Source organism: Staurois parvus, unplaced genomic scaffold (assembly GCF_062004578.1).
Source record: "Staurois parvus isolate SC_StPar_1 unplaced genomic scaffold, SC_StPar_1.0 ptg000132l, whole genome shotgun sequence".
Taxonomy (NCBI): domain Eukaryota; kingdom Metazoa; phylum Chordata; class Amphibia; order Anura; family Ranidae; genus Staurois; species Staurois parvus.
The window spans coordinates 4,641,347-4,652,502 of NW_028317928.1; the positions used below are offsets into that span (position 1 = coordinate 4,641,347).

Here is an 11,156-nt window from a genome sequence, read left to right on the forward strand (position 1 = left end):
TCGCCGTTCCGGTGTAGCATGAAAATCTGTCTCCTATGAGGATCTGTCCCCCTCGACGTATCTGCGCATGTGCCAGTTTCAGGCATTAGCAGCCGATCGGCGATCTCCGGCACATGCGCACATACGTCGAGGGGGACAGATCCTCATAGGAGACAGATTTTCATGCTACACCGGTCTTCAGGGCGGACTGTGAGAGGAGCCTAGTGGGAGCCTAGCTCCGCGGGCCGGATTAAAAGGTCCGCCGGGCCGTATACGGCCCGCGGGCCGTAGTTTGCCCATTGCTGTACTAGGGGAAAAACTTTGTTGGCATGCTGTACATAACACATTCCTGAACCCTGCACTCTGTACATAACATATTCCTGGACCCTGCACTTTGTACATTACACATTCCTGAACCCTGCACTCTGTACATTACACATTCCTGAACCCTGCACTCTGTACATTTCACATTCCTGAACCCTGCACTCTGTACATAACACATTCCTGAACCCTGCACTCTGTACATAACACATTCCTGAACCCTGCACTCTGTACATTTCACATTCCTGGACCCTGCACGCTGTGCATTACACGTTCCTGAACCCTTCACTCTGTACATAACACATTCCTGAACCTTGCACTCTATACATAACACATTCCTGAACCCTACACTCTGTACATAACACATTCCTGAACCCTGCACTCTGTATATAAAACAATCCTGAACCCTGCACTCTATACATAACACATTCCTGGACCCTGCACTCTATACATAACATATTCCTGGTCCCTGCACTCTGTACATAAAACATTCCTGAACCCTGCACTCTGTACATAACACATTCCTGAACCCTGCACTCTGTACATAACACATTCCTGAACCCTGCACTCTGTACATTACACATTCCTGAACCCTGCACTATATACATAACATATTCCTGGACCCTGCACTCTGTACATAACACATTCCTGAACCCTGCACTCTGTACATAACACATTCCTGAACCCTGTACTCTGTACATAACACATTCCTGAACCCTGCACTCTGTACATAACACATTCCTGAACCCTGCACTCTGTACATTACACATTCCTGAACCCTGCACTCTATACATAACACATTCCTGAACCCTACACTCTGTGCATAAAACATTCCTGGACCCTGCACTCTGTACATAACATATTCCTGGACCCTGCACTCTGTACATAACACATTCCTGAACCCTACACTCTGTATCCAATGCAATCTTGTATCTTTCCCCACTTTATGTAACGCTCCACAATTTGTGCAAAATCATTTGTAATGGAAGTTTATTTATTTAATGTTTTAAATGATTGTGCCGGGGTTGTGTCCGTGAGACTCTCTTGTGGCACAGCAATCAAAGCACATTTTATAGGTACAAGAAAGCCTGGGTTTTGTTTATCCACTCCCCTTAAGTCCCTCCCACTGTCAAGCATTTGGCCACACCCATTTTGTCACAGTGCATTAGGCACACTACAGGACACTTCCATTCTCAGGTGTCCCTCCTTCTGAAGTTCACAAGTTGGGAGCTATGGTGAGAGGATCTCTGGGGACTCTTATGTAAGGAAGGCTCTGGTGACCAGAGACCTCCTTACATCATAGTTCCCCTTTACATCAAAGTCCGCAGCATTCTCCTTCACACATATACAAATAATTTTTGAAGAAAAAAAGTATATCTTTCTTTTTTTTATTGGGGGGGGGGGGGCTCATCTGAATTCTCTGCCTATAGGCTCCTGAGATATAAATCCGGCCCTGACACTTTAGTTCAGCTCTATATGCTCGATATGAGACTAGCATGCAAAAAAAACCAGATGATAATTCGTCCAATATTCTCATCGTGTGTACGGGGCTTAAGTGTTTAGTCAGTTTGACCTAAAATAAAATGACCATATATCCCTGGTTTCTGGGGACCGCTCCCACTTTCAGGTTGTTGTCTCTGGATAAAATGTGTCTCCAATTCTTTCTCCGGAAGAGGCTGTGCTCAGGTCGGCAGTCATACTTCTGTCAGTACGGACAGAGTCAGCCTCAACAGACATCACTCAAGACAAATGTTCCAGTGTCCCCAACCCCAGACCAGCCCAGCATGAGAAGGGATAAAGGATTACTAATGCAGGATTACTACAGCTGCACTGCCTTCCATCCCACTGCTTCAACCAATGGGGACAGGCATGACTGAACCTCCAGTACCCCATCTACTCTCCTACCATTAACCCTACCATTCTCCTACCATTAACCCACCATATTTGAATCCACTCCAGAGTCAAGGGAGTTATTTATTATTTATTTATTTCAGGTACTTATTCAGCGCCGCCAATTTACGCAGAACTTTACATATATATATATATATTGTACATTCACATCAGTCCCTAACCCTCAAGGGGTGTACAATCTAAGGTCCCTAACTCACATTCAGCACTATACCTTCATTTAAAATAGCCGCCCGGGCTTCAATCCAGCACCGGGCGGCAGAAGTGTGCTGTACTGTCTAGTTCCTCCTGAGGCCTTTCGTGCAAATAGTACTTCATCAGAGGGAGAACCAAGTTGGATTGAAGCCCGGGCGGATATTTTAAATGAAGGTATAGTGCTTTTTTATTGTATATCACTATACCCTGTCTGTGATATGTGGTACTGCAAATAAAGGTTCATTAACATACTACACTATGGGCACCTTTTCTATGGCTCCTATTTGGAGCTATTAAGCCCACAGGTACCTGTCAGTATCCAACATATCTGGAGGAACAGGAGCCCCGTATCCAGGCTGATTACCTCATTTAGCCTAAAGAAGGAACTCCTGGTCAAGGGATTCAACACCGTTCTCCAAGGGCTTGATGACTGCAACATAGGATAAAGTTCACCGGATTGGCCAATCTACTCTGGAAATTTATATATATATATGCGCATTATCTATGCGCTTCCGGTGAGTGCGCATTTTTCTCTTTTGGTTGGAGTCACAAGTTCATCTGCTATATTTCTTCTTGATACAGACTCTATATCCGTTTACGCATTCACATTCGTTTATATATGTGGATATATTGTTTTTATTTGTTTTTAGCGCTACACCCCACTTATTTATCATTACTATGATTACTGTATACATGTAATATCACTATAATGAAGTACAGGGGAGCTGGGATATACATACTGTATACATGTCACATCACTATAATGGAATACAGGGGAGCTGGGATATACATTACTGTATACATGTCACATCACTATAATGGACTACAGGGGAGCTGGGATATACGTACTGTGTACATGTCACATCACTATAATGGAGTACAGGGGAGCTGGGATATACATACTGTGTACATGTCACATCACTATGATGGAGTACAGGGGAGCTGGGATATACATACTGTGTACATGTCACATCACTATAATGGAGTACAGGGGAGCTGGGATATACATACTGTGTACATGTCACATCACTATAATGGAGTACAGGGGAGCTGGGATATACATTACTGTATACATGTCACATCACTATAATGGAGTACAGGGGAGCTGGGATATACATTACTGTATACAGTTTTATATTTCGGACTATTTATCCTAAAGAAAAATGTAATTTCATAAGCTTTAAGGGAGTGTGGTTGGGGGCTGGCCGGGGGTGGGGTTGGGGGGGGGGGGATCTGGGCAAGGTTGGGTGGGGCAACTGGTGGCGAGTAAGTTTTGTGACCGGCTAGTAGGTCTGGACTTGAAAGTTTAACCCCTGTGTTAACCCACCATATTTGAATCCACTCCAGAGTCAAAGGAGTTATTTATATTAATAAATGTTATTTAACCATACATGGTCCGGTCCCCAGAAACCAGGGATGTCTGGAAGTAAACCCACTTTTGTATCTTTTACTTCCAGGAAAACTTACAGTAAAGCTTACCTGTAGGTAAAATGAATATCTCCTAAACATGCACCGCTTAGGAGATATTCGCTCTTTTTGTCCACTGGCACATGCGCTCTGAAAGAGCTTTAGAGCACTGTGCCGTGTCCAGAGACTCCCGTGTGCGGGAGTGACATCAATGTGGCTCGGCCAGTCAGGCGTCCAGAACCAGGAAGGAAGACTGGGTGAAGATGGAAGCCTCTGCAGTGGGTATGCATCCTAGCACATTATGACATTATCTTCCAGGGGATTTTTTTTTTCAAGTTGCGGTCTACTACCGCTTTAAGCCCCTTACACACGATGAGAATATTGGACGATTGATCATCCATTTTCTTTTTTGAATGCTAGTCTCACTTTGAAAGTAAAGAGGTTACTATAGTTACGAAAATTCTCGTATGACAGAAAGAAAATTCGTAAGTGATGTAATGTATTTGTATTGTATTTTCGGACGAGAACTGTACTGATTAAAATTAAAATTGTACGATCTGGTCTCCTGCAAGAAAAATATTCGTGCTCGTCCCTTCAAATATTTTCGGATGAAAGCTGTGTACTAATAATCAGATTATCATACGATCGCTTTAAAACTGGTATTTTTCATATGATTTGCTGATCATGAGTACCAGGCTTTAAAAAAGATCACATAACTGTCCAAAATGACTCCATGCTACTGTATAGGAAAAAAATAAACTGGAATTCCACTTAAATTGATTTATATATTTTTTTAAACTCTACGTAGCAGATCAGGAGATATCTAAACTCCTGACTGGGTGCTGATATTTATCCTACCTGGAGGCTAGAAGATAAATATTTGAATGAATACATATGGTATCAGTTATATGTACCTAAGAAAGATGTGACTATTAAATCAAACTTTAATTAAAACTTCTATTAACTCAACTTGTTTGTCTGCTAATATATAAGCCGACCCCGTTCTTCATTGGGTAGACCTTCACTGAAGTCTTCCAGCTGTCTACATTCTCAGTACCAACTGAACCCCCCCCGGTAAGTACTGTCTATGCTGGAATATCATTATCCTATTATTATTCCTAGTACTGTATAATTGTTGATAAGGAAAGAAACCTTCGTATTCAGATTTCAGGTAAAGTTGAATTGCCTCCTCTGTTTTAGTTTGACTTGAAATGATGGTAAGGTTCCTCATATCATTTTCCCCACAATGGCTTATTTTGCACAATGAATGTTTTAGGTAAATCCTCTGCCCAAGTTTCTTCAAACTTTAACTACATTTGAAATGTAAAGGAGGAATCCATTGTTGCACTATAATGGTCACTAAAGGGTTATGGTCAACTAAAAGTTCTCTAAAGTTTCTCCACAGCTCGTAGTGGGGTCCCGTAATAAGTCCCCGTTAGCAGTCTGATCAGTGGTCCTTTCTCTAACTTTATTTTCGGTACTTCTTAAACTTTGAAAAAATACCCTTTAGGGATGAGAAGTGTTTAAAGATAAATGGTACTTATTTACTTGTATAAAAATAAAAAATGTGTTTGTCAGCAATTTTGTACTTAATTAGTAAATGTAACAAAATATAAAACCTAATAAATATAAAGTTTTAGCAGAAACAAAAAATCTTTGCTTAAGTCAGATTTGTGTGTGCAGATTTGTGGAAATGTGTGTCCGGATGTTAGAGAACAATTCTGGTACAGAGCAGATACTACATGTTGCACATGGTGTCATTCAAATCTTTGTTACCAGCTGACCAGTAGAAGAGGGGGATGGGATATTGCCCTTCAGTACATAGTAAAAACCTAACACACTTTCAATGAATTGCAATATCAATCATTTGACCCAAATATTATTACATATTCTATCACAGTTATACATATATGTATGCCCTTATTAGGAAATAGTACAGTAGAAAGCTATTTCTATTCCATATAATGATCAACCATTTTCACATAATTTCAATAGAAACAGAAAAGTGATGGCAGAAAAAGACCGAGTGGTCCATCTAGTCTGCCTGTTTTGTGTGTGTTTTTTTTGGGGGGCGGGGGAGGTTGTTAACTTTTTTGTCAATAGTCTCATTCTCCTTCTCTATAAACCTGGAACAAATTAAAATCATAGAGACCATTATCTGGGGACTCTTCCCATCCATACAAGAAAAACCTTAATGAAACTCTTAGTCCAGTTAGTAAAGCAGATTCATATACAATACAATTATTTTCCATCTAACATCCTTTAGCACTACTTGAGTGAGGCCCAGAGTGGGTAGACAATTTGAGGCAAAACGTATTTCTGTTTAAGATAGAAAGCCCTGGAAACCATAGACAATGGATACTAGAACTTTGGTTCTTGTGACCCAGCTCTTATGACACCTAGGAACCCGCTGTGCTCTTCCTTTTGGGATTGAGGAACAAGATAGGTCAAGACACCCAATTATTTATTTTATCCATGGGTAGCCAGATCCAGTAAGGTCCATGTAACGGACATGTAAAATTTATTGTAAGGGACATGTAAGATTTGAGTGGAAATATGTATCATAGCCATGATAGGTTGAGTAGATTAGATTATGTCAGGCCCTTTCATTGCAAAGGTATGTGCAGGACCAGTCTGGTAATTAAGGATGTACATTGAGCCCCTGGGCAGTAGGGAAATGAACAGAAGGTACAAACAAATGGTCTGGGATCAGATGTGTATGTATACACAATTACTCAATAGGCCTTACAGACTCAATCATCATTTAGCATCAATTAGCGTTAATTAGCCTAAAGCCAGGCCTCCTGGAGGTGACATCTTTGTGTTAAAGAGATTATCACCTGCTGGGAAAACCTGTTTAGGAATTTGTTATAGGAGACAGGACGGCTAGGTTTATGTATTCATCAAAGGGGTATGTTTAATCTCTTATAAAAGATGAAATATTAGTTGGAGAGAGATGGAAATGCTTCCTTTGTGCAGGCCATTCTGTACGCTACATTTGCATATAAGAATCATATTTGTGGCTTGGGGAGGAAGCCAGGGAAATGCATGGAATGGTTAGATGACGCGGGGGTGCGACAGTCGGATGGTGTTTGGTACTGTTGCGATCGGGCTGACGCGCTGGTGTCAGAAATCCAATCCCCGACTTGGTGTTCAGGCCAGTCTCGGCCCAATTGAACTTGGGCAGGTCCATACACAGTACCTCTTGTGGGCAGGTCAGGACTACCTCCCCCAGAGTCAATAGGCCGAAGACTAATGTCCCGCCCATGTCCAAATCGCAAAAAAATTGAACGCACGGACATTTGGACAGGGTGATCCGTACGGAGCTGGTTCGATCGACCAATGGATTGCTAAGTGTCTGGCTTGCTCCAGCCTCAGGGTAAAGTGTTATTCTGTCTTTTTATTCCCTTTTATTTTATAGTAATTAGTCATTTGTGTGTCTTCTTATATCTTTTGTATTTCTGTAACTTTTTATATTTTGTACATATTTTATGCACTGCCCACTTTGGGAAATTAAATCTTAAAATTAATTAGTGAACTTCTGTGTATTTAAGCACATGCTCATATCTTCGGAGAGACTAGATCGGAGAGATTAGATTGGGTTATATTGTATTGTATTTTAGTGCCTCGGTTAAGCTCATTGCCAATCTGTATGCAACTGCACTGTGAGTGGGCAGATTGCACGCAGATTGCAAAGGTATCAGATCTGCCAGACGGAGATCTGTGTGTGTGTGGTGTCTCAACAGACCGTTCTGCGGATAAACTGTTGGGTGGTGGCAGGCTACCTTTGTGGTGCGTCTGGTGTGGGGGTGTGTGGACAGTGGAAGGGTTATCAACACTGGGGTTCAAGCTAGGATAGCTGAAGAGACCTTAGAAGGGTGTGTGATTACTAAGCTGGTCCTCAACTCTAATCAGGGCACAAGGTTGTATGTAAGATCGTATCTGCCAATGTGTGGTCGACCAGCTGGGTTGGAGTGGAGTCTCCATCTGGTGGTGACCAGAGGTAGTGCGGGCTGTGAAAAGGTATCACGGCTGGTCTTATATACGGTTTGAGATATTTAAGTGTAAATCACTTTATTATCCCCTCTTTACCATCCTGTGTGTGGTGGACACGTGACAGGGTGATCGTTTAACGGATCCTTGACAGTCCAGAAAGCATCAAGTAAATCCATGTCATTAAAAAATACACTCAACCTGCCCATAATGGGTGCCAGGTGTATGCGATCCTTTATGATGATTTCGAGCAAACATTGGACTTTTTATTGTAATGGAACAACCATTTTATGTGCACCTAACAATAGGGGGCCTAGTAATATTTTTGAGTCATATTTTCAATTTTGTCTTCTTTTTCTTTCTATGAATCCAAATTATCCAGAGAGCTCAAAGATGTTCACCTTGAAGAAATCCCTGTTACTCCTTTTCTTTCTTGGCACCATCAACTTATCTCTCTGTGAACAAGAGTAAGTATGTAGAAGACTGTTTTTTAAATATAATATAGATTTCCAATGCTCTAATAGGTTCTATAGTCTAAGTGTGCATCAAGATACAAAACTCTCTACTACTTGTTCTCTCCATCCTAAACAATTACCTGTCCAACATATGCAATATGTCTACCACATTGTGCATTACAATTCCCTGTGCCTTTAATAACAAATCTTGCAATTGTGCCACCTCGATCCCCCCCCCTCTGTGAGAAGTGCACACTCACCACCATCCAGTGACCTCCATATTACTAAAGGTCAAGAAGCACTGCAGGATATTGAGTATCCTCCAAACCAGTAATGCCACTCCGCTATAGCTCTTCCCCAATCTCCATTGCTCTTGATGCATCCATCCAGAAACACAAAACCATCAAACCAAAAGGAAAGAACTACAGTATAGTTTTAGTATCTTATTATAAAATGGATGAAGAAGGTAAACAAAAGTATTGTACTCACGTACAGTAATATTGTGCCCAAGTTCAGCACTGATGTAGACGGTCTTTTACCAAAGAACAGTCATACCCCCTTGTGTTCGGCGTTCCACCGACCGGAATGGTGTGGGCTGGAATTGACATCTACTGGAACTGGAGGTGATGATTGCCATAGGACCCTGGTAGTTTTAACTTCCAGTTCCGGCTTTCATTGGTTATCTGGCCAGCCGGTGGATGCACCAGCTGGTAGCTCAGCTCTCCCGGTGGGATGAGAGAGCCCAAGCAAGGGGCAGAAGGCAGCAGAAGGGGAGGTCATTCCCTTCCACTGCATGTAGAAGTTAGCCGCAGTGATCATTATCATGTATGATATAGGTAAAGTTGATCCAGGGAATGTCCGATTGCCTCTTAGGAGATTATAAAAGAAATTGGATCATGCTTTGCTGGGTTTTTTGCCTTCCTCTGGATCAATTGTGGGTATAGGATTTTAACTTTTTTTTTTGTTGTTGAACTGGATGGCCTTTTGTCTTTCTTCAGCCAGACTAACTATGTAACTATATAACTATCATTATTACATGGATGCTGCCTGCTGGCTCTAAAAAGCAACACCAGGGTAGTCAATGAAGCTGAAAAATACACATTTGTGGTCCCAGTGAAATGCAGTTTTTGTGTCATAATCAATGTTGCTTTATTTACTGATTACTGTGTCTTTTCCCAGGAGAGATGCCAATGAAGAAAAGAGAGATGGTGAAGATGAAGGGGATGTTGAAGTGGAAAAACGATTTTTAGCAGGGTTGGTTAAAGCGGCCGCTGGTCTTGTGCCCACAATCATGTGTAAAATACAGAAAACATGTTGAAACGTGAATTGTAAATCATCTGATGTGGAATGTCATTGAGCTAATTGCACAACAGATGTCTTATAAATAATAAAGATGGAGCATACACTGAGTTTTTTTCTTTTTTTTAATCATTTTTATATCATGAACCCACATTAGTTGGGGGGAAATCATGTCCTTAGCGCACTTATCAGCTCTCAGTTGGATTCAGCAGCCCCACTGATCCGGAGAGATCCTCCACTTTATCCAATCAAGATAAAAGCATACAGAATGGATCAGTCGGCATTTACTCTTTATACTTTTACTTTCTCTTTAATAACATTTATAGAACATTTTCCATCCAGCAAACCGCCATCAGCAATGCTCACTGGAATTCATGGCAGCAATACTAAAATTGTTATTCCCGTATAAGATTAGCTGTATAGGAGGAAACTTCCTCTATTTTAAAATTAGCATCGTTCTCTGTCCATGAAACACAGCAGCACACTACGTATAAAGCTTTCACTGTACAAATATGGCCAAATGCTGCCATTCTGACATGTCTGCAAAGTGAGTTGTGTTTCACTGGGTTTCAACCATTGTGGCTGCCATTGTTCTTTAGTTCCTTCTTGGACTCTAAATTCTGATCCCTTGTTGAGGGACCCACATCTGGCTCTACTTTGTTCTTGTGCATTGTTCTTGACAACTATTCTGTTGCAATGGCATATTCATCCCTCAATAAATATTTTTGAACCTTGAATGTCAGTGTAGGAGGGGCCCGAGGTAGACAGGGCATGGTCATGAGATACTCCAGTACTGCTGAAGATGTAGTCCCTGCAGAGCTGAACTAAAGTGTCAGGGCTGGATTTACATCTCAGGAGCCTATAGGCAGAGAACTCAGAAGAGCCCCCTCCCCCAAACAAAAAAAAGACAGTAAGAACTACTTTTTTTCTTCGTAAAACATTTGTATATGTGTGAAGGAGAAAGCTGTGGACTTTGATGTAAAGGGGAACTGTGATGTAAGGAGGTCTCTGGTCACCAGAGCCTTCCTTACATGAGTCTCCAGAGATCCTCTCACCATAGATTCCAACTTTTGAACTTCAGAATGAGGGACAGTTGAGGGTGGAAGTGTCCTGCAGCATGCCTAATGCACAATGACACAATGGGTGTGGCCAAATACTTAACAGTGGGAGGGGCTTAAGGGGAGTGGTTAAACAAAACCAGGGCTTTCTTGTACCTATAAAATATGCTTTGATTGCTGTGCCACAAGCAAGAGTCTCACGGACACAACCCCAGCACAATCATTTCAAACAATAAATAAAAAGCTTCCATTACAAATGGATTTTCTCAAAATGTGGAATGTTACATAAAGTGGGGAAGGATTCAATACTGCATTGTGTACAGAGTGCGGGGTCAAGGAATGTGTTATGTACAGAGTGCAGGGTTCAGAAATGTGTTATGTACAGAGTGCAGGGTTCAGGAATGTGTTATGTATAGAATGCAGGGTTCAGGAATGTGTCATGTACAGAGTGCAGGGTTCAGGAATGTGTTATGTATAGAGTGCAGGGTTCAGGAATGTGTTATGTACAGAGTGCAGGGTTCAGGAATGTGTTATGTACATA

The 11,156-nt window shown here is 41.6% G+C and overlaps 1 long non-coding RNA gene across 2 annotated transcripts; it reads left to right on the plus strand.

Moving 5' to 3' along the window:
- The first annotated feature begins 2,562 nt into the window (after positions 1-2,562).
- Positions 2,563-9,667, plus strand: LOC149466207 (uncharacterized). 2 transcript variants are annotated; one of them, XR_016312105.1, is made up of 4 exons: positions 2,563-2,577; positions 4,804-4,884; positions 8,186-8,270; positions 9,438-9,667. It is a non-coding gene; the product is annotated as an uncharacterized LOC149466207 (long non-coding RNA). The 2 variants fall into 2 exon arrangements; XR_016312106.1 differs by lacking the exon at positions 2,563-2,577 and having other exon boundaries at positions 4,814-4,884; positions 8,188-8,270.
- The last annotated feature ends 1,489 nt before the right edge of the window (positions 9,668-11,156 follow it).